At 36.9% G+C, this 23,329-nt stretch overlaps 1 long non-coding RNA gene and 1 gene segment (V, D, J or C); one reads left to right on the plus strand and one right to left on the minus strand.

Moving 5' to 3' along the window:
- Nucleotides 1-23,329, minus strand: part of LOC127506557 (Ig kappa chain V-III region MOPC 63-like) — a 220,849-nt gene that overhangs the window by 103,555 nt on the left and 93,965 nt on the right.
- Nucleotides 17,842-23,329, plus strand: part of LOC127506585 (uncharacterized) — a 28,664-nt gene continuing 23,176 nt past the window's right edge. The window contains exon 1 of the long non-coding RNA XR_007928052.1: nt 17,842-17,898. This is a non-coding gene — a long non-coding RNA (uncharacterized LOC127506585). The remainder of the gene's footprint in view (nt 17,899-23,329) is intronic.

A 23,329-nucleotide genomic window follows, 5' to 3' on the forward strand; every position in this document is an offset into this window, starting at 1 on the left:
GGCTGTTGAACTGAACTGTTAGACGCTCCATTACTGACACTGCAGTTCCACACAGTAGAAGAGCACAGTGTGTTTTAATGCTGCTGGAGCTCATGGATGTTGTTCAGTACCAGAGAACTGAGAAATCTTCCACCCTGAACACTGATATTGTGTCATTCAGAAACACAATTAAACCAAAGAGCTGCTGCAGTTTATTACATCAACTAATAATGAGCCCAGAACAGTGAATAGAATTAATGATAGAAAGTGTTTGCGACTGATCTACTTAATCTAAATAATTTAAATATCAAGAGTCACTTTGCATTGTCACACATGCTTCAGTGCTCTGAGAGTGTTTATAGTGCTGTGAGTTTAACACTTCATGACTGAGAGCAGAACAGAACACAATCTTCATCATCACACAAGACAAAAGAACAACAATGAACACAATCACCTTCTTCATTTGGACTCTCTGTGTGTGTATTCAAGGTAAATGTTTAAACAAAATTTCATGCTAAATATAATAATATCTTTAACAGTGAATCTTATACAAATATCCTGCTTTTTCTAACAGGTTTCAGTGGACAGGTGACTGTGACTCAGACTCCTTCTGTAAAAACGGTTCAGATTGGTGAATCAGTCACTATAAACTGCAAAACAAACACAGCAGTGAGAGATGCCTGTCCAGGTTCATATACTTGTATGGCCTGGTACCAGCAGAAACCTGGAGAAGCTCCTAAACTCATGATTCATTCTGCAAACCAAAGAGTTTCAAACACTCCATCTAGATTCAGTGGCAGTGGATCCAGAACTGATTTCACTCTGACCATCAGTGGAGTCCAGACTGAAGATACAGGAGATTATTACTGTCAGAGTGAACACTATATCAACAGTAACTGGGTGTTCACACAGTGATAAAGAGTGGTACAAAAACCTCGGTCAGTCAGACGTCACAGTGATGCACTGATACAGCTGAGAGATACTGCAGCTGTTCATTCAACACAATCACACACAACACTGTTCACAGAAAAACACTAATAACACTAGATCATCTAAATCAACATCAATCTTGTGTTTATGAAGAGAATGAGTCAGTGTTTGATATGATCATCATGTTTTAGGTGTAATATATGATCCCTGTCAATCAAACTGAACAGACTGAATTCAGTCACTTCTGCTGTCTGGACGTGATGCTTTCCAATTGAGTCACAGGAAGATTTACATTCTTACACAATTACTGTCAGAAAGACTCTTGATTTGTGATCATGGATTTTTCAATGATTTTCATGACATTTTCATATATATTTTCATCATCACATTTTCAGCAGAAGTGAAACTGGTGTGTTCCAGTCCAGATCATGTGACCAATCAAACAGGGAGACTGAAAAGCCCATACCGAGCCTAAAACAAAGTACAGATAATTTGCCCAGGTGATGACTGTCCTGCTTACTGTGGCCATGCTTACACTAAAGATGTCAGCAATTACTCTCTCCATAAGGCCAGCAGCTACACGGCAGCAGTACATGAAGAGCTCATCCATGCGCTGGATTTTCCGTGCAGGACTTGGTGTTGGGGAAGCTTCTTTACCCATCCTCTGCTTTTGTCCAGTACACAAGGTTTGTGGCAGATGGATGAACAGACTCCCAGAAGATCTAAAAAAACTTCTTGTGAGGGAAACCTGGCGTAGTAGCAGATTGTGTGATCAGACACACAAAACCTACTAAAAGTAGTTGGTGTCTCCAGTGAAATTCTCTTTAGCCTAGCCTCCAGCTCTGCTATGTATTCCAAGGCTTCATCCAGTGCACCTACAAAATGACAAACAAGGTTAAATAAAGAAATGAAAAGAAAAAAAAAAAAACCATGAAACTACTCAAGTGACTTGTAGCACTTTATACAATACTGATTTTTTTCAAAGCACCGTTACAAGAATAAACAGTGAATTCAGAGATGCAAACACTTTAAATCTGCTGCAAAGCAGCTCTAAAAAACCAACAGTGTATATAATGTGTACAGTTGCAAAAAACACAATAGTATTATATAATATAATACATTTGAAAAGTAATATAACAAGTATTTTATTGTCTTATTCTTCGTTAGCATACAAATTCGCATAATATTTTTCAAGTTCATAATGATAACTGAATATTATACAATGTTTTCAGGTTCTGACTCCTGAAGTACCCAAATATTTACGCTATTGACATTCATAGTCTTCGGGGCACGCACATCTACTCCTTGTCGAGCGCTAGATCTCTTGAATGCAGACTGCTTTTGAGGTGGTACATAAAAATTGTTCGACTGAAAATGACGAATGGGAACTACACCAACCTTCAGATGACAACTTCCCTGAATGTAAGGTTGTTTTTGTTTTGAATTGCTACACTGAGGCACACAAAACGACTTGCTTCTGGACTCCGCCATAGTTTTTACCGGAAGAAAAATTACACAGCGGCGGCCATGAACCTTATTGTAAAGTGTTACCATGAACATCATTGAACACAACAAAGTCACTGAATCTTTAAATGAATTAAACTAGAGCTGGGCGACATATATTTCATATCAGTGGATATTAATAATCATCAGGATAAATGTCAAATCTTTATTTCTTTCAAATAAAGGCAGATTTCTCCTCCTGAGGTAAAGTCGTAGAAACCAGAACATGACAAACACTTGCAAACAGGTGAACATTTCACACATCTGAGGTACAATATTCAGAACATTTATAACAATACAAAAGTCCATCAAAATATGCATGAGTAAACTTCAGTAAAATCATTTTTCAGTCTTTTTTCCTGAACAAAATTAAGGAAACGACCCTGCTTCTTTCTGTACCTATATAACATCATAATTGTCATTTGATTGCCCAGCCCTAACATTTCCTTCTCTTCTGATTTCATAGAGGACAAGATACATCACCTTAATATAGCTTCAGTGGAAATACCTTTACGTTTTTGATATAATTTGGATAAAGATTAGAAAAGTAAAGTCATGACGTAGATCTGTTATATGTAGGCCTACCTTCATTTTATTTCACGAGCGTCAGTTTTTGTTCTTGTGACTGTTCATTTCTAGCAGTACAGATATTCTACAAACACTCTATACAAGTATTAAATAAAGTAAACAAAGTTCTTCGGTCAAGGCAATATCAGCAATAGTTCTGGTGTCGGAGAAGCTCTTCAGGTGGTCACGAAGCAGCATCTGCAGTAATCTTCACATTTCAGCCTTTTCTAGACAATCTGACCTCTTGAAGTCTTCTTCTTTGGATTTCCCCTCATAACTTAAGTCTTGAGGTGTCATGAGCTCCAGGAATGTTTTCAGGACTCGTCTATATAAAGCCTTTTGCCTCCTTTGTTCTCAGACGTCTCCCGTGTCTCGTCTTGCAAGACATCATCTAACGGTAATTACCTGCTTTTCTACTTTATTTAGCAAAGCTCTTCATAATACATGTTTTTTTTTTCTCTATTCTACCAGCATGATCTCAATAAATGCTTAAAACAACAGACTTGTAGCTTCTTTCTTAATAAACTATTTTCTTAATAAACACATCTCACATACAGAAGAGGTATACTTGTAACCAGGGCTGGAAATGGCTGAGATTCACTGGGGGCACTCTAGATGGGAAGATTTTGTTTGGCACCGGATGTCACCTGTTGGAGTTTGGGTTCTTTGCCACTGTCACCTGTGGCTTGCTTAGTTGGGGACACTTGATATTCAACAATGTTTTTGATCTGCCTGCATTGACACCATTCTATGCAAACTACATTAATAACTATTGATTTTTACAATGGAATGAATCAATAATGAATTTACTTAAGCTGGACAATAACACCATTTTCTTTAAGAGCTGCTGTGCAGCCAAAATTATTTACCTGTCATCACTGTAAAGCTGCTTTGACACAATGTGCATTGTAAAAAGCACTATATAAATAAAGGTGACTTGACTTGAAGTTTTAAGTTACTTTCAAAAGGTGTTTTACTCTATTTTGTTCACTTCCATTTGGGATGGGGGGACTGGTTGTCCCCCTCAGTTGCGAGGAGTTTGGGTTTCCTCCCTCGTGAGGTTTATTTATTTGTTTGTTGCTTTATTTTTGTTGCTTCATTTTTGCAAAATGGCCCACACGAATATTTTTCTGACCACTTTTTTTCAGTGGTATAAATTGAACTTTTCATTAAAATGTCATTAAGTGTAAATGACCATTAAATTCCCAATCTCTGAAGTAGGCTGTCATCTTTACCTCCAACCATAGAGGGCAGTGTTGCCATAGAATACCTGAGAAAGGCTTTCACAAGAAAGGACTTTATTATTGAAAATGTTACAAAAAAAAAAAAAAAAAAAAAAAACCTTTTGTTTGTTTTGGTTGACTTATAATTCTCACTGCATACTGCATACTTTAGTGTTTACATTTTTTACCACACATGCCTTTATTTTGAAGTCTGGAAAAGGAAGTGCAGCGGCACCCTGTGTGTACATTGGCGCACTTTTTACGCGAAGCGTCATTCTGATTTAATGTTACCAGAGAAAGGATGAACTTTTGGGTACACACTGTACAAATGTTTGTTTAAAAAGGTTTCTTTCTACATCTTAGCTCCTGGCTGAAGGGCACAAGGTACCGTTTTAATTTTATGTTGTGTGGTAAACTTTGAAGGACTTTGAAGTGTTTATTTTATTGATCTCTTTTATTTGCTAATGTTGTTATGCACAGTGTAGTATTGCCTCGTCAGTGTTTCTCTTGATTTACACTCCAAATAGATTGTTTACATTAAATCAGCACTTTATTTGGTAATTTTATATAATTTATTTATGTTTTTCTCTCTAAATTGAGATAGTTTTACCAAAATTAATTCATTGTTAACCCAGGTGTTTCATATAACGTAGTTAACATCGCACTCTAAAGGGAGATTGTTGTAATTAAAACAATTCATGAAATCATATAGGTTATTACATTAGCCTGTATACTAAAATGTGATTTATTGTCACATTATTTATGGTGTAAGCCAGTTAATTGCAAATGTGTATTCGTTTATAGGTTTATGGATATTTGTATACAATTAGCAGGCAGATGTCTAATATTGTTTGTTTGTTTGTTTTTATTCAGCTCTTGTTTTTGGAAATTTGAATTCTTTATAAACATCAGTTCCTGAGAGTAAATCACATCTGTTCAGCCGGGAATGCTACATTAAGTATTAATACTCAAACAGAAGATCAGATAATAGACAATTTCAAATTCAAAAAGGGACGAACCCAGCGCTGGGTTGTTTTTTGTAACCTAAATTTTGGTGTAAAATGACTACATTGCAGTATTTAAACTAACCCAAATGGGTTTTTAATTAAACCCAGAAATCTTAGACATTATAAAATCACTTGTACACACAGAATGACTAACAAAAGGTAAAAATGTATTAAAAACAAGAACAAGGGCAAACGTGGTCAAAAGTAACAACATGCATGTGAGATGAAAATCAGAAAAGAATTGCAAATCAACAGCCACACAGTTATACAGATAAATTAAATTGTTTTTCACATTTCAGTGAACAGTGATGAATATAAATGACCAAATAAGACTTTTTTTTTTTTTTTGCATATTATCCACCGCCAACGAAAACACTACACTATAAAATTATTCACTGGTTTCAACTTTAAGTAATTGTATTAAATATTGCAATAATTTATTCAAGCAAACAAAGGTAACAAGTTAACTTCCAAAGTTCACTCAATTTCAAACTTATAACTATAAATCCATAACCTTAAGTTGTTTACAAAACTACTTGGTAATAATTATCTAAAATCTCTATTGTTGCCTAAAATATGGAGTTATATTATATTACATTATATTATATTATATTACATTATATTATATTATATTATATTATATTATATTATATTATATTATATTATATTATGAGTTTTACTAACACAAGTTAACATGACTAATTTTTTTTTTTTTTTACAAACATGACTGAACACAAATAAACCACAACATTAACGCTGACATTATAACATTTGTTAGTTATAGAGTTCTCTGAGGCAAGTATACATGTGAAAGAATGTGAGTTTGAATGAGTGTGTGAATTCCTCCACTAAACAACAATGAACAAGCATTGAACATTTGTCAGATTATATGCTAAAAGTTCGTTGAGTCCATGAATACATACAGAACACGCGTCACTGCCAATTTTCATGACCTCCTTAGTATAACTGATGTCCAGTCATGAAGAAGCTCCATCAGCACAGCAAAGGCACGCAACATCCCTTAAATAGTCCAGAACAATCTTCTCCTTTAAAAGCACGGTCACATCAGTGATCTTCATTGGGGAAGGTCATTCTCCTTTTTGACCAGTATTCATCCCTGTCATCACCTGTTCATCATTGGGTTAAAAGGAGGAAAAAGAAAATTACTAAGGAACACAAAACAAATTCCTAAAACATTTGATGGTTAAAACTGAGTAATTTCCAGACAGGTGCATCCACATCAGTAAGGGTAGGTCAATAGTCTGTTTAATCACTTCAAACACTTAATGTAGTGGTTTAATGTATCTTCTACCACAGCACACTAGAATGCTACAATGGCAGCACCAGTGAGTGCATTTAATTCAATTATTATTGACCAACACAAATGATTCATGATTCAAAAATTGAGCTGGGCGATATGGCCAAAAATATTGTCACAATACTTTTTTCCATATCATACGATAGCGATATTTATCACGATAATCAAATACCATTAATGGGGAAGGAAATTCTACATATTTGTTAGAACTTGAGAACAAATGCAAACAATTTATTTACAGTTAAACTCCACAGAGTAAGTTGCCTTTTAATTTAGGGCCCCATTCTGTTTTCCATTATATTTTTCTGGATTCTATGTTTTATGATTTAAAGGGTTAATTCACCCAAAATGAAAATAATGTCATTAATTACTCACCCTCATGTCGTTCTACACCCGTAAGACCCGTAAGATATCTTCAGAACACAAATTAAGATATTTTGATTAAATCCGATGGCTCAGTGAGGCCTGCATTCAAAAGCAATGACATTTCCTCTCTCAAGATCCATAAAGGTACTAAAAACAAATTTAAATCAGTTCATGTGAGTTCAGTAGTTCTACCTTAATATTATAAAGCAACGAGAATACTTTTTGTGTGCCAAAAAAAAACAAAATAACGACTTTTCAACAATATAGTGATGGCCGATTACGAATTGAATCAGTGACTCGGAGCGCCAAAGTCACGTGATTTCAGCAGTTTAGCCGTTTGATAGGAGATCCGAGTCACTGATTCGATTCGTAAGGCTCCGAAGCAGTGTTTTGAAATCGGCCATCACTATATTATTGAAAAGTCGTTATTTTGTTTTTTTGGCGCACAAAAAGTATTCTCGTCGCTTTATAATATTAAGGTAGAACTACTGAACTCACATGAACTGATTTAAATATGTTTTTAGTACCTTTATGGATCTTGAGAGAGGAAGTACCATTGCTTTAATGCAGGCCTCACTGAGCCATCGGATTTAATCAAAATATCTTAATTTGTGTTCTGAAGATGAACGAAGGTCTTACGGGTGTAGAACGACATGAGGGTGAGTAATTAATGACATTATTTTCATTTTTGGGTGAACTAGCCCTTTAATTTAGGGGCCAGTGGCTCCCTACACAGCATGTAGTGTAGAGTCCAGTGAGATGTTTTTCTGTCATTATGAAGCTTAACAGTTAGCATGCCAAAAAATTATTTAAATAAAAATATAAATAACTACTTTTTTGTTGAAGTATTAAAACAGACATGACATACCTCACACATTCTGATGAACTTGGAGGGCTGCTCTTTAAAGTATTAGTTCACACATAAAAGAAAATTGTCATAATTTACTCTCCCTCATGTCGTTCCAAAACCGTAAGACTTTTGCTAATCTTTGAAACACAAATGAAGATATTTTTAATATTCTCTCAATTTTTTGTCCATCCATTGCAAGTCTGGGAGTCCAACATTTTCAAATTTTCTGAACAGACATGATTGCTTTTTATGATATGGACAGATATAATTTAGGATTTTATTCATATATAAATATTGGTATGGATTACTACAATAACTTTGCATTTGTGAAGCCTAAAAATACTGATTATCTAGACTGTAAATGGATAAAAATAAATAAATAAAAAAGATGAGAATATTAAAATTATCTTCATTTGTGTTCCATGGATGGACAAAAGTCTTATGGGTTTGTAAAGACATGAGGTTGCGTAAATGGTGACAATTTTTATTTTTGTGTGAACTATTCCTTTAAGAAAGGAAGACCAAGGGCTCCTCTCCACAGTTGGTTTGAGTTCTGCAATGAATAACACGGACATCAGTTATTTTAAAAAATGTCAAGAAGTCATACTGTTGTTGCATAAACATTTTAAGTAACGTTAAACAGGCAGAAGACAACAGAAACATTCATTTTCTAAAAATAAACTGACATAAACTCAAAAGAATGAAGCTCTCCTTAGGTCTCTGGCTTGATCTACAAAAACAAACATGGTTTTATCAAAAAACAACTGATAACGACGTGGAATTTTAAACTTACCATAAATCGTCTTTCCCTCTCTTCTGAAGAAGCTGAGAAGATCTCGTATCCTCGCACAGCAGTCGCCTGTCGTTTAACGTTACTCCCGGCGCGGGCCAAATGAACACACAAAGCGCAACGAGTCTGAAATATTACATGCAAAACATTAATTTTAACAATTATCGCTTCAAGACCATCAAAATAAACCAACCTTTATTACATATCGCAGTTTCATTTTCTTAAAACTATAGGTAACACTTGAGTAATTATGCATTTCATGATCACGTTGAGAGTAAAAAAAAAAGACAATTGCTCACATCTCAGACACTTTAATGTTGATTAGTAATTCATTAGTAATTCTTTATAATTTGTCATAGTTACATATTAGTTATTAATGATGCCAATCTCATTCTTTAATTATTGATTAGCTAATAAGGAACTATCTTAGAACTAAATTCTATATTACTTACTGATTAAGCTTGTTTCTATATTAGTTAATAGTAGTAGCTGAAGTGTTAAAGTAGTACTACTCATTAGTCCTGCATTACTTCCTGCATAGTTACTTATTAATGACGGACCATTATTCTAAAGTGTTACTGCATTCTGCTCTTTTTGGATCGTTTATACATGCTAACTGTGACAATATCCTATATTTCTCATTCATTCTTTTATCATGTGCTGATATAACACTGTTTAAAGAAATATATTTCATGAGTTGTGAAAACTGCTACATTCCTCCAAAGCACAAGAGTACATGATTTAAATAGAGAGAGTCACTTTGCATTGTCACACATGCTTCAGTGCTCTGAGAGTGTTTATAGTGCTGTGAGTTTAACACTTCATGACTGAGAGCAGAACAGAACACAATCTTCATCATCACACAAGACAAAAGAACAACAATGAACAAAATCACCTTCTTCATCTGGACATTGATCTGTATATCAGGTATACAGTGAAACTCTGACTCGCTTAAAACTAAAAATACTAAAGTTTTATATTTTATGAATATGACACGTATTTCTAATATGACACATCGTTTTTCTATTGCCTTGATTTACTTCACATTTGAATCTTATTCATTTCTCTTCCAGGCTCCAGTGGACAGATCACAGTTACTCAAACTCCTGTAGGTCATACAGTCACACCAGGAGAAACTGTTGTGATGAGATGCTCCGCCAGCACTCCTTTAACAGGCTGTAGCCCTACACCCTGTCTGTCCTGGTGCTTACAGAAACCTGGAGAAGCTCCTAAACTCCTGATTTATCAGATCAACAGACTCCAGTCTGGAACTCCATCTAGATTCAGTGGCAGTGGATCTGGCAGTGATTTCACTCTGACCATCAGTGGAGTCCAGACTGAAGATACAGGAGATTATTACTGTCAGAGTTGGCACCATATCAATAGTAACTGGGTGTTCACACAGTGATAAAGAGTGGTACAAAAACCTCGGTCAGTCAGACGTCACAGTGATGCACTGATACAGCTGAGAGATACTGCAGCTGCTGATGGAGGATCACAAACAACACAATGGTGTAAAGAAGAACTGCAGTATTCAAGTACCAGAGACTTTATTTATTATGATGTATTAACCTCTTAACCCGCACCGGCCCGTGGGTGGGCCGCAGTGTGACGTCATAACATTTACACTTAATTTTTTAACACTTTTGGCCTTAATATGGTACCATTTGAAAGCTTAGATTCTCAGCTTTACATAGAATATAATGACTTTTGTGTTTATGTTACTGCAGCTGCTGATGACAACACAATGGTGTATCACACCTTTATTTTAGACTTTATTTATTATGATTTATTAAGTAAACATGTAACATACAATCTTATATCACTTACTAAACTGAACTAAAATCTGGAGAAAATGTGAGCGGTGCTCATCCCTGCAAAACTTTACACTACAATATTATCTGTATTATTTACTGTAGGAAAGTCAATCCCTTTAATTGCTCTTCCATACTTCACCACTAGAGAGTCACATGTCTTTTACATTTTCTACACACCTTTCCTTTAAGACCGTGACTGCATCCAAAATCATTCTTCACATTCTCTATATAGTAGGTCAAAAACAGTATGCTACAACAGAAGTATGTCTGAATTCACAGTCTGAATGTTTCTCTGATAAAGTCTGTATGGTGTCCTGGTGGCCTGTAAACAGTAGCCAGCACAAATGTCAAACAGGATCGTACGCTAGACAACGTTACATAAAGCACCATCACTTCGAATTAATTATATTTGAAAGACTTCTGAGTAATACTGAAGATAATGACAACATGGCAGATGTAGTACGTCCAGATTACATTTATACACACTCATACTATACAGAACATACTTTTTTTGGCGGTCGTGAAGTAATTACTTGTTCAAAATAAGTGCCTACTGAAGAGAGTATGTGATTTCAGACGCAGCCCATGTGCTTGATACTCCATACACTTTATTGTAATTAATGTCTAACTGTTAATCTGTTACCAGATTAAGATTATTTTGTCGCACTAATGATATTTTTGGAAGTGTCAGTGAGTTTCACATGATGGTTGATTGTTTATTTTTCATTTATATTTATGGGCGGAGAGAATGCATAAGCTAGTGAAGCGCAGAGCAGAATCGATTCAAGGGTCAAGTCAAGTCATCTTCATTTATATAGCGCTACTTACAATACAGATTGTTTCAGAGCAGCTTCACAGTGATAATAGGAAAATTAATAGAAAGGGTTTGTTTTGGCTTTACAGCAGCTCTAAGATAAAGTTTATCAAGTTAAAGTTTTTGATTGAATCACTTTTGTTGTAAAAGTCATTAATTATTAACTTAGGGGACGCTTAAATGACACCTTTTTAACTGAAAACAGAACAGAAACAGAAACTTTTAATGCGTTCTTGCCGTTCATTTACGTGTTTAAGGGTAGACTATGAAATAACAATTTGTAACGTCTGTAACGTCATTTTTCATGTGTGGAAAAAACGACGAAACTAAACTAGCCAATCAGATTTCTTTTCACCCATATCCGTCCACCCATGCACGCACATACACACATTTGACTTTACAACACACAAACGCACACCTTTATTTATTCTCATTCTCTCTTGCTTTCTTAATATGTCATGAGTGTACGCAGATAGATTTTAATAATCAATTTAAAAATTATGTAAAAAAAAAAAACGGCATTAATTAGCGCCCTCTCATGGTACGCACATGCGTACAGCCGTACAGCTGCAGGCGCCACTGATGAAAACAAAAATAAAAATATGAAAAAAACGACTCGAGATTTGTTTATTTATGCTCATGAGGAGGGTCGAATATGTGATAAATGAATGGTTTCTTCGTTTTTCTGTTTAGAAGACAAAAACGAGAAAACAAATTATCCGAAGGTACACAGACCCAATGTCAGCCATGGTACTTGCATGATGTTTTATGCACAGTAACTCAGGCGCAAGACATTAAAATGGCGCCACAAAACCAAATTAAAGCGGGATGAAGCTTTGATCTCTAACTGTCCAATGACAGTGAGTGTTACAAGTGAGAGAGGGTTGGCTCTTCAAATTGAGGCGAAAGTTGATTGGTTGCTCCCACATGTGTACTGTCCAATGGCATTTTACCACTCGATTGACAAATGGATAAAGAAAAGCATTTGGCAAACCGACAAAGAAAAGCAATTTGTAGAAAGAGAGAAAAAAACATTTGCCAAATTCTTTAAAAAAAAAAGCAATTTAAATGCGCATTTAAAATGATTTACTAATGTACTTTTTATTGTTTTATTGATCTACGTTTTAAAAAAAGAATTAAATAACCTGTTTCAAATTTGTCTATTTATTTATACATTCAAAAAAGATTTTTTGAATTTATTGTTTTATAGTTTTATGAAACTACATTTAAAAACAGGAATTAAATAAACAACTTTAAATATGTCTATTAATTTGCCCATATAAAAAGTGATTCATTTATATACATTTTTATGTTTGAATTATTAAATTAATTAATTGATTCTTCGTTTTATTTTTAAGTGGCACTCCTGATACTCCATAAGTAACATGTCAACATTGATCAAAAGATAATGGACTTATTTTATTTATTTATTTATTTTTCTGGTTTACCTTAAATACAGTAAATTTGATTTATTTAGTACTTGATTTCTTATTGTTATCATGTTTTTTAAAGGTGTAGTACATAACTGTACTCATAAAGAAATAATTATTGTGTTTGACGAATACGTATAAAATGATCTACACTCATGATTCTCCAGTCATTTCGGTGGCCTAGAAAAATCTTCTTTTGTCCCTCCTTATGGTGGCCACCATGTTGAGATCACATGACCAGATGAATGCTGCTCACTTTATCTTGGTCACATATTATCAGAAACATTCACCTTATATAAATGAATCATGAATGAGAGTGAATAGATTATTTCTACAGTGGCACTGAAAGCTGAAAATGCTTCATCCACACTGACAGATGTTCATATAAAGTCAAAGACTAGTGTCTTATCAGTCTGCAAAACATAAAAAAACATTTTACAATTAATCAATATGAACAATTAATCATTAAATGGTTCAACAACATTCTGAAAGGTAAAATCTTATATGTAGAGAGTTTATTAGTTTGTTAGCAGCTCACGCTGTTGTAAATCCTGCCCACTTCTTTGCATTGTCACACATGCTTCAGTGCTCTGAGAGTGTTTATAGTGCTGTGAGTTTAACACTTCATGACTGAGAGCAGAACAGAACACAATCTTCATCATCACACAAGACAAAAGAACAACAATGAACAAAATCACCTTCTTCATCTGGACTCTCACACTGTTTATTCAAGGTTTGTGTAATGCAGTTTTTACAATTATACTCTTACAATATTAAATGTTTATAATTTTAGATGATAATTTTTAGAATTGATAATTTTATTTTTATTATTTTTTTTTCTTGTTGTTCTTTCTCTCAGAGTGTAGAGGACAGTACACTGTAACTCAGAGTCCATCAACAATAACAGCTCAACCAGGACAAGAAGTCAGAATAAACTGTAAAGCCAGCAGTGCAGTGCATGGTGGTGATGAGTTACACTGGTACTTACAGAAACCTGGAGAAGCTCCTAAACTCCTCATATATGAAGCAACAAGCCGTTATACTGGAACTCCATCTAGATTCAGTGGCAGTGGATCTGGCAGTGATTTCACTCTGACCATCAGTGGAGTCCAGACTGAAGATACAGGAGATTATTACTGTCAGAGTGCACACAGCATCAACAGTCAATATGTGTTCACACAGTGATAAAGAGTGGTACAAAAACCTCGGTCAGTCAGATGTCACAGTGATGCACTGATACAGCTGAGAGATACTGCAGCTGCTGATGGAGGATCACAAACAACACAATGGTGTATCAAACCTTTCAGAAACATTATTTATTTATTTTGAGGTACTAAGCATGTAACATAATCTTTATATTATATAAATGTTAGTGGTGCTTGGCCCTGCAAAACTTGCCACAACAATATAATCTAACAGCAGGAAAGTCCGTCACTTTAATTGCACTTCCATACTTCATCACTAGATGGTGTGTCTGTTACATAACTGAGTTCTCTATCTGTCAGTCACTTGGTGTGTGCAAACCCTCAGAAAGGGAAGAAATACTTACTGGCGTTCAGAACGCCTGTGCTGTATGACTTCCCTAAGATCCTGCTTCTTCCTCCTAGCTTCTCGCCTTCTCTGCGACCTGCTCCTCTGAGGAGGAGGGGTCAGAGCGGCGACGCTAGATTTCTGGCCCTGTCTATGGTCCTCAGACCAGGATGGGCCAGGTCCCCCTGGCTTTCTGGGCGTGGATCAAGATCGGCGCGGTATGCAAGATTTAAAAGCTGCTGCTGGCATGGAAGTGCCAAAAAGTTTAGAGGGCGAGACCGGGGCATCCAGGAGAAAACTCTTCTCTTTCTCTCCGATATCCACCAAGTTCACCCACAGGTGTCTCACCGTTGCCACCATTGCTGCCATCGATCTACCAATCGCAGCAGCGGTCTGCTTAGTGGCACGGAGAGCCAGATCTGTGGTGTCGCGCAACTCAGCTACCGCCTAAGGTGAAAGACCCTGACCCTGGTCTAAATCTTTCAGCAGATCAGCCTGGTATGCTTGGAGCACTGCCATGGTATGCAGTGAAGCACCAGCCTGACCCGCCACCGCGTATGCTCTGCCATTCAGACGCGAGGTGGTTTTAAGCGGTCTGGTAGGCAGAGCCAGAGCCTTAAGGGCGACGAGATAATTCGCAAACGTCTCATCAATGGGGGGCATCACCACATATCCATGCTCACGCAACCCCTCAACATTGGCATAATTTGCATGCCCATGTCGATGGATGCAGGCTGAATATGGGTTCTTCCATGCTTTCTCGAACTCAGAATGGAGATCGGGAAGGAATGGAAGGCTCACGGGGGCTGCACGACGGTGGCCAGAAAGATAACGTTCGTCCAATCTACCACGAACAGTCTCTTCCTGAACGCGCTCCCACAACAGCTTTAATCTATCTGAAGCACGCCCCATCACGTCGAGCAGCTCCTCATACGCGGGGCAGGATGGCCGAGATGGCTCAGATCTAATACTTTCACTGCCAGCCTCGGCAATCGGCTGCTCTTCATCTTGGCTAGGAGCCAAAAGAGCACTATCTGCTGAACCAGAGGATGCAAGAGAAATGGCATCCTCATCGAACAGATCACTCACCGAACGCTTTGAGAAGGGTGTCACTGTCTCACGCGATTCGGCAGCTCGCGAGAGACAGTGACACCCTTCTCAAAGCGTTCGGTGAGCTCCACCTGTGAACCCCACGACTTAAGCCGCCTCTCTGCCTCAGCACGAGAGGGGCCCGAGCCGCCAGGCACAGATGTCTGTCCTTCCTCTCTCAAGAAGATGGACAGACAAGAGCGGAGCGTCCTCATGGGAAGACGCTCGAAATGCACGCAAACTGATCCCTCGAGAACAGAGCGGTGCATGCTCTTCGCCCAGACAATGAATGCACAAGTCGTGTGTGTCCTCCGGTTTCAAATATCTAGGACACGGATCAGCACAACGCTTGAAACGTTTCTCAGCCATGATAATTGTCTTACCTTGAACAGATCGCTACAGACAAACAGTCCCTAAAGACGAAAAGAGGATGACATGTTCTCTAGGCGCCCCTTTTATACTTCCTGGTTACACCTGAATTACGTCATAGGCTTCCGCCGGCCAATAGGATTGTCGTGATTTGACAGATTGTTTCAGACACCGGTCACGTGAGGATGTTTTCTCATTTGTGTTCTAGGATGCAGTGCGAGTTACCTTTCGAAAGGGAACAATAATTTAAACATTTCTATACTTAAATTACATTTCTGTACTTGAATTATAAATCACTGAATTATGAGCACAAAATGAACAAAACAAGATTCAGTTTCATTGACTGAAATACAGAAAGTAGCAACATTTAAATTCTGATGTCAAATGAAATATATCTACAATAACTATATGAATTATGTTTATATTTTTTTCTGAACGTTTACTATATATAATTACAATTATAATTATTTGTAACATTTGTAACACTTTACCCCTTTTATATAATGCAGTTTTATTTTATTTATTTATTTTTTAATGCACCTTATAATGCACTGTATGATCTCAAGAATAATTGTAACCATATTTATAATACATTATAAAACTTATCTATTCATTGAACACACCATTAAAAAGTATAATGACTTAAATCAAAGCAATTTCAGAATCTGCAAATATTGCAATGCATTTTAACTTTGGTTATAATTATTTATGAAAATATATAATTAATTATAATGTACATTACAAATATGTTTATAATGCTTTATACATGAGGACTTTAACTTAATATTATCAAGTATTATTGATGAATTATGTATTTTAATACACATCATAATACATCATACTGTGAATAATGTAACATTACATAATGAATATATAATGTGAATAATGTGCATTATAACATGCATCCAAGTAAAGCAAATTTGATTTTTTAATAGGAATTAAATAGACCGTCTTACCGAGCACCGGTTTAGTTCCTCCACCGAATGTGCACCACAGTGATACAATCTAATGAAACGGTCGTACAAAAACCTCTATTCCACTCGAGTGAACACAAACTCCAGCAGAGAGAGAGAAACAACACTTCAACACACTGATATTAGAAGAAACTCAGATCTTCTCAACAGATCTTCATCATCTACAGTAAAAGACCTGGGTGTTATATTAGACTGCAACTTATCTTTCAAAAATCATATTTCATATGTTACAAAAACAGCTTTCTTGCACCTCAGAAACATTGCTAAGCTACAGATCATGTTATCTGTTTCTGATGCAGAAAAGTTAGTTCTCGCATTCATGACGTCTAGACTAGATTACTGTAATGCTTTACTAGCTGGTTGTCCTGCTTCCTCAATAAACAAGCTACAATTAGTACAAAATTCAGCTGCTAGAGTTCTGACCAGATGAAGAAAATATGATCATATAACACCAATTTTATCATCTCTACACTGGTTACCCATTAAGTTCTGTATTGATTTCAGAGTATTGATACTGACCTATAAAGCCTTAAATGGTTTAGCTCCTGCATTTAACTGATCTTCTACTGCCCTACAATCCATCACCCTCTTTAAGATCACAAAACTCTGGACTTTTAGTACATTTTGTTTGAAACATTATGAACAGCAGCTACTCTAATTGTTTTCCATTTGCTTTTCTGTTTCTACCTTGAGATGCTCATCCCGAGGTAACTATAGGGATTTTTCCAGTTCCAGTTTGGATTTAGCCTCTTAGGAAGACTTCAGACGACCCAACACCTGTGAAGAGATGACCCAACTCCTGTGAGGACCTCAAAACCTGAATCAACATACACAACTGCCAAAATTGTTATATATTGTAATCACTGTGATCACAACTTCTAATAATTGCTTCAACAAGCTCATTGTTCTGCCTAAATTAACACATGTTAGCTTACTGCTATATTTGCCTTATCTTGGACTGTACATTTCTGAAATATAGACATCATGTGATAGTTACATCTGATAACAGATCACTCTAAATTGTAATGTAGAAAAATGCATTATCTGTAAAGCTACTTTGAAACAATATGTATTTTGAAAAGCGCTATACAAATAATTGAATGAACTGAATTAAATTTAACTGAAATTGTAACTGCATGTTAGTTTGTCTGTTGTAAATCCTGCCCACTTCTTTGCATTGTCACACATGCTTCAGTGCTCTGAGAGTGTTTATAGTGCTGTGAGTTTAACACTTCATGACTGAGAGCAGAACAGAACACAATCTTCATCATCACGCAAGACAAAAGAACAACAATGAACAAAATCACCTTCTTCATCTGGACTCTCACACTGTTTATTCAGGGTAAGACTGATAAAAACTGACTCTGGTTTTGGTGTTCTTGTAAAAGTATATGATGGTAGTAGTTTTAAACAATAATTGTTCTTTTTTTCTCTTCTTCAGAATCCAGAGGAGTGACTCTGACTCAACCTGAAGTTAAAACTGTCCAACAGGGTCAAACAGCTACAATAGAGTGTCATATAGATGTAGGAATAAGGTATAACTACTTAGCCTGGTATCAGCAGAAACCTGGAGAAGCTCCTAAACTCCTGATTTATTATATAAACAGCCTCCAGTCAGGAACTCCATCTAGATTCAGTGGCAGTGGAACAGCAAATACTGGACGAGATTTCACTCTGACCATCAGTGGAGTCCAGACTGAAGATACAGGAGATTATTACTGTCAGAGTTACCACAGCATCAACAGTAACTGGGTGTTCACACAGTGATAAAGAGTGGTACAAAAACCTCGGTCAGTCAGACGTCACAGTGATGCACTGATACAGCTGAGAGATACTGCAGCTGCTGATGGAGGATCACAAACAATGGTGTATTCAAACTTTCAGAAACTTCATTTATTTATTATGATGTACTAAGTAAACATGTGACATTTAATCTAATATCCCTTGCTTGTTCCCCAGTTGAAAAAAAAGTACACTTCTATAATGTACTTAAAGTGCTCTATTTTCTCACACTAATTTTGTACTTAATATACTAAAAATTCTTCTTTAGTACTTCTTAAGATAATCTTAAGAACATCTAAGTGTACTCAACTGTTATTTTGAGACACCATGAATATGAACTAAAATGTGCTTTTAACATACTATCTCTGTATTCAAAAAATGTATTTAGTTACCGCTTGTAGTACACGTGAACCTATATATATATATATATATATATATATATATACCGAAAGCTCCACTTCCAAGGAAAATTCCTAGTGTGTGCAATAACACTATGCAATAAAGCTGATTCTGACTGTAAACAAACTCTCAGCTAACAGGGAACGTTTTGGCAAGATTCTCTCATAGTTATGAACAAACATCTTCCAGTAACGTTAATAAAACATTCATTTAAAGTAATCTGGTCTTTAATAACTTTATTTATATATGATGGTTTTTTTTTCTGAATCAGTTTTGTTTGATTTTTAAAGGTTGCTACTTGTTTCAGAACATCAAAAGAACATTTAAAAGTGACGTTCCCATAATGTTTGAAGAATGATAAAATGAAATGTTCTCTTAACATTCACACAACCAAGAAAAAACATTTTTAAAACATTTAAAAAACTGGACGTTTTTAACGTTCAGAGAATATTTAGAAATAATGTTTTCATAACTTAATGGGAACATTAGCAAAACATTCTTTTTAACATATTTTAACATCTTTTTAACAATTATTCAGTAAGCTGGAATTGTCAAGTGCTTACTTGCAGATGCCAGTGGCACAGGAGTCGAGGAAATTACTCATCATATCCACTCAAAAAGGGTTATTTTGCTATAACCGTTGACCCTTTGGGATTGCCCCGGCCCCTGCATTATTTCAGCAATGGATCAAGTTCTCTTGGGGATTCCAAACACTCACTGCTATCTAGATGACATACCGGTAACAGGACGAGATGATGAGGAACACCTCAAGACACTAGACCAAGTACTCACTAGACTGGAGAAATATAGCCTGAAATTGCAGCGTGAAAAATGTGAATTTTTCAGACAGTCACTGGAGTATCTGGGTCACTGCATCGACGCAGCTGGAATACACAAATCACCGGAAAAGATCAAAGCAATTAAGGAAGCACCTGCACCAACCAGTACGGAAGACGGTTTACCCTCCTTACAGGTCATCAACCTCTAACTGCTATTCTTAGACCCAACAAGAGCATTCCACCTATGGCAGCAGCCAGAATGCAACGATGGGCTTTGCTATTATCTGCCCATGATTATATCCTTGAGTATAAGAAAGCAGCTTTACATGCCAATGCAGACGGACTGTCATGGCTGTGAATACCAGTGACACACACTGAGAAAATGGACACGGTGGATGTGTTCTATGCTGCCCATGTAGCCACCCTGCCTGTCAGAAGTGCTGAAACTAGGTGTGACACCCTAACGGACCCCACTTTGTCACCTGTGCTGGACATGGTTTCAACTGGACGGTTCCCAAAATCTAAAGAAGTACCCACAGACTTGCTACCTTTTGTGACGCGTCGCCACGAGCTCACAGTCGTTCAAGGATGTTTAATGTGGGGGAGTCGTGTCGTTGTACCTAAAAAAACTACCGAGTGTTAACTGATCTGCATATGAGCCATCCTGGGGTGGTAAGGGTGAAACATCTGGCCCGTAGCTACGTTTGGTGGCCAGGTATTGATGGACAGATCAAGTCTCAGTCCAAATCATGCCAGTCTTGTCAGCGTATCCAAAATGCCCCCTGTTCTGCACCACTTCACCCATGGATTTGGCCAGCTCATCCTTGGGAAAGGATAAATATGGATTTTGCTGGTCCCTTTGAAGGCCATATGTGCTTGATTGTAGTTGATGCGCACTCCAAATAGCCTGAAGTTTCCATTATGGACAGTACTACCACAAGCAAAACCATTCAGGTCTTACGAGGGCATTTCAGTCATTATGATGTCCCTAATATCATTGTCAGTGACAACACCCCACAGTTTTGTGCTGAGGAGTTTTCACTTTTCCTGAAGGCAAATGGGGTGCAACATATCCGTTCTGCGACCTATCACCCCTCTAGTAATGGACAAGCTGAGCGTTTGTCCAAATCCAACAGAGACTTGATGGATTTCTGTTAACATAGAGAAACACTCCACATGCTACTACAAAAGAGCCACCTGCAATGATATTTCTCAATTGCAAGCTAAGAACCCGGCTGGATCTTCTAAAACCTAGTCTCGCCAAAATCGCGAGACAGTCCCAGGATGCTCAGCAGTTACAACACCAAGAACACTCTTGTTGAGAGAATTCATGGATCCTGGTTTGTTCTACAGAAAAAGAGAAAAATGGATACCTGGAGTATTGATGTCCAGAACGGGACCTGTCTCCTACATCGTCAATGTGGGTGCAGCTGGAACCTAGAAACGTCATGTAGATCAACTACTGAAACAAGGGACTCAATCCTCTAAAACCCAGATGGAACCAGAAGTTCCTGCTTATTCTGATAATTCACAGGCACATCTGCTTCAGGAGACCGCCGGGGAAAAGACTGACAATCTTGTGGATGTGATAAGTGACAAATCAGGGACTGGCAACACTGACAAATCACCTTCGGGGACTGTACAAACAAGAAAGGCTATTAAGCATCATCCTAACCGTCTTACTTGGACACCTGACCGTTATCAAGCATCCTAATGTGTATGTATGTTAAAGGAAGAGATTCATATGCAGTAGTTTGAATAAGACGTGCTTGCTAAACTGTGGTTAAAGTTGAATTTAAGAAAAGAAATACCCCCTTGTTGTGTATGATCACTTTTGATTTAAGTTGGGAGGAAATGTTATGTATTTAGTGTTAGAAACTGGGTTATCCTGCAATTGTTGTCTTATGCTTTAGATGGCGCTGTGTTATGGCGTATACCTCTCTCATGGAAAGTAAAAGTTGAGTTGTAAGTGCCCTCGGCCTCGGCCTCCATCGTGTTATTGCTATCTATAGCTCTATAAAATATAATGATATTCTGATAGACACAACAGCAGCACGCGCTGTTGTAAATCCTGCCCACTTCTTTGCATTGTCACACATGCTTCAGTGCTCTGAGAGTGTTTATAGTGCTGTGAGTTTAACACTTCATGACTGAGAGCAGAACAGAACACAATCTTCATCATCACACAAGACAAAAGAACAACAATGAACACAATCACCTTCTTCATCTGGACATTGATCTGTATATCAGGTATAAGTGAAACTCTGACTTGCTTATAACTAAAAATACTAAAGTTTTATATTTTATGAATATGACATCTATTTCTAATATGACACATGTTTTTTCTATTGTCTTGATGTACTTTTAATTTAAATCCTATTCATTTCTCTTCCAGGCTCCAGTGGACAGATCACAGTTACTCAAACTCCTGTAGTTCATACAGTCACACCAGGAGAAACTGTTGTGATGAGATGCAGCGCCAGCACTCCTTTAACAGGCTGTAGCCCTACAGCATGTCTGTCCTGGTACTTACAGAAACCTGGAGAAGCTCCTAAACTCCTGATTTATAGAGTGAACAGCCTCCAGTCAGGAACTCCATCTAGATTCAGTGGCAGTGGATCTGGCAGTGATTTCACTCTGACCATCAGTGGAGTCCAGACTGAAGATACAGGAGATTATTACTGTCTGAGTTACCACAGTGGTACAGTGTTCACACAGTGATAAAGAGTGGTACAAAAACCTCAGTCAGTCAGACGTCACAGTGATGCACTGATACAGCTGAGAGATACTGCAGCTGCTGATGGAGGATCACAAACAACACAATAACAATGTTTAGCAAAGTTTCTTTAAAAAAATAATTATTAATATAGTAAATATACATTTATATATAGTCATTTATGTTTGTATTAAATATCCGTTAGTGCTCATATGAATTATGGCAGCACTGGGATGTTTTATTGTTTGTGTTTCAGATCACAGTATGAGAGCGATGTGGAGTGAAGCAGAAATAGCAGTTGTTTTTAATGTGTTTTCTCTCACTCCAGGATTGAAAGAAGCAGTTTCTTTCTCCAGTGGTTGTGGATAAATATGCATACTAACTGATCAGATTTAGTCTGAAAGGTAAGTTAGAAAGTTCTTGCTTATAGAAGTGTTATATAAAAGTAATGTGACATTCACAGTTGTGCTGCTCTTCATGTCTATGGTAGAATCACAGCCGTGCTGATATTCAGTATAACTGCACTCTTAATCATGTGAAACTGTTTAAATGTGACAGGATGAAAAAACAGCACAACACCTTCAATATTTTAAACACAACTTCAGCAAGGGCGTGTAACACTAATACAAATATGTCAGTGTCTATGTGTGTCACAGCGCTGTGTTGTTAACACACATGAACACGAAGGGAAACAGACAGTCTTTAAAAAATCCACAGGGATATCATCAACCAGAGAACAGCAATCCAACAAAACTGAACCATAGACAAGACCCGACAGCAATGAACAGAAACAAAGGATCTGAAGTACAACTGAAAACAAGGATAATTAACAACACACACCTGTGGCCTGTTGCACAAAGCCGGTTTCAGTTTCTACCCAGGTAAGTTCAAGATTAGTTTGAGTAAACTCTGTTTTTTCGGGCTTATGAAGATGGATTGGTTTTTAGCGGGTTTCATTGCTATGGTAACTTACGCTACACAGCTAACCTGCTCCGGAGCAGGTTTTATTCTGGGTTAGAGATCACAAACCCAAACTCGACCAATCAGCTGTGAGTAAAGTAACATATATCATGCAATAAAGCCACTCCCCCTGTATC

The sequence above is a fragment of the Ctenopharyngodon idella genome, chromosome 24 (genome assembly GCF_019924925.1).
Source record: "Ctenopharyngodon idella isolate HZGC_01 chromosome 24, HZGC01, whole genome shotgun sequence".
Classification (NCBI taxonomy): Eukaryota; Metazoa; Chordata; class Actinopteri; order Cypriniformes; family Xenocyprididae; genus Ctenopharyngodon; species Ctenopharyngodon idella.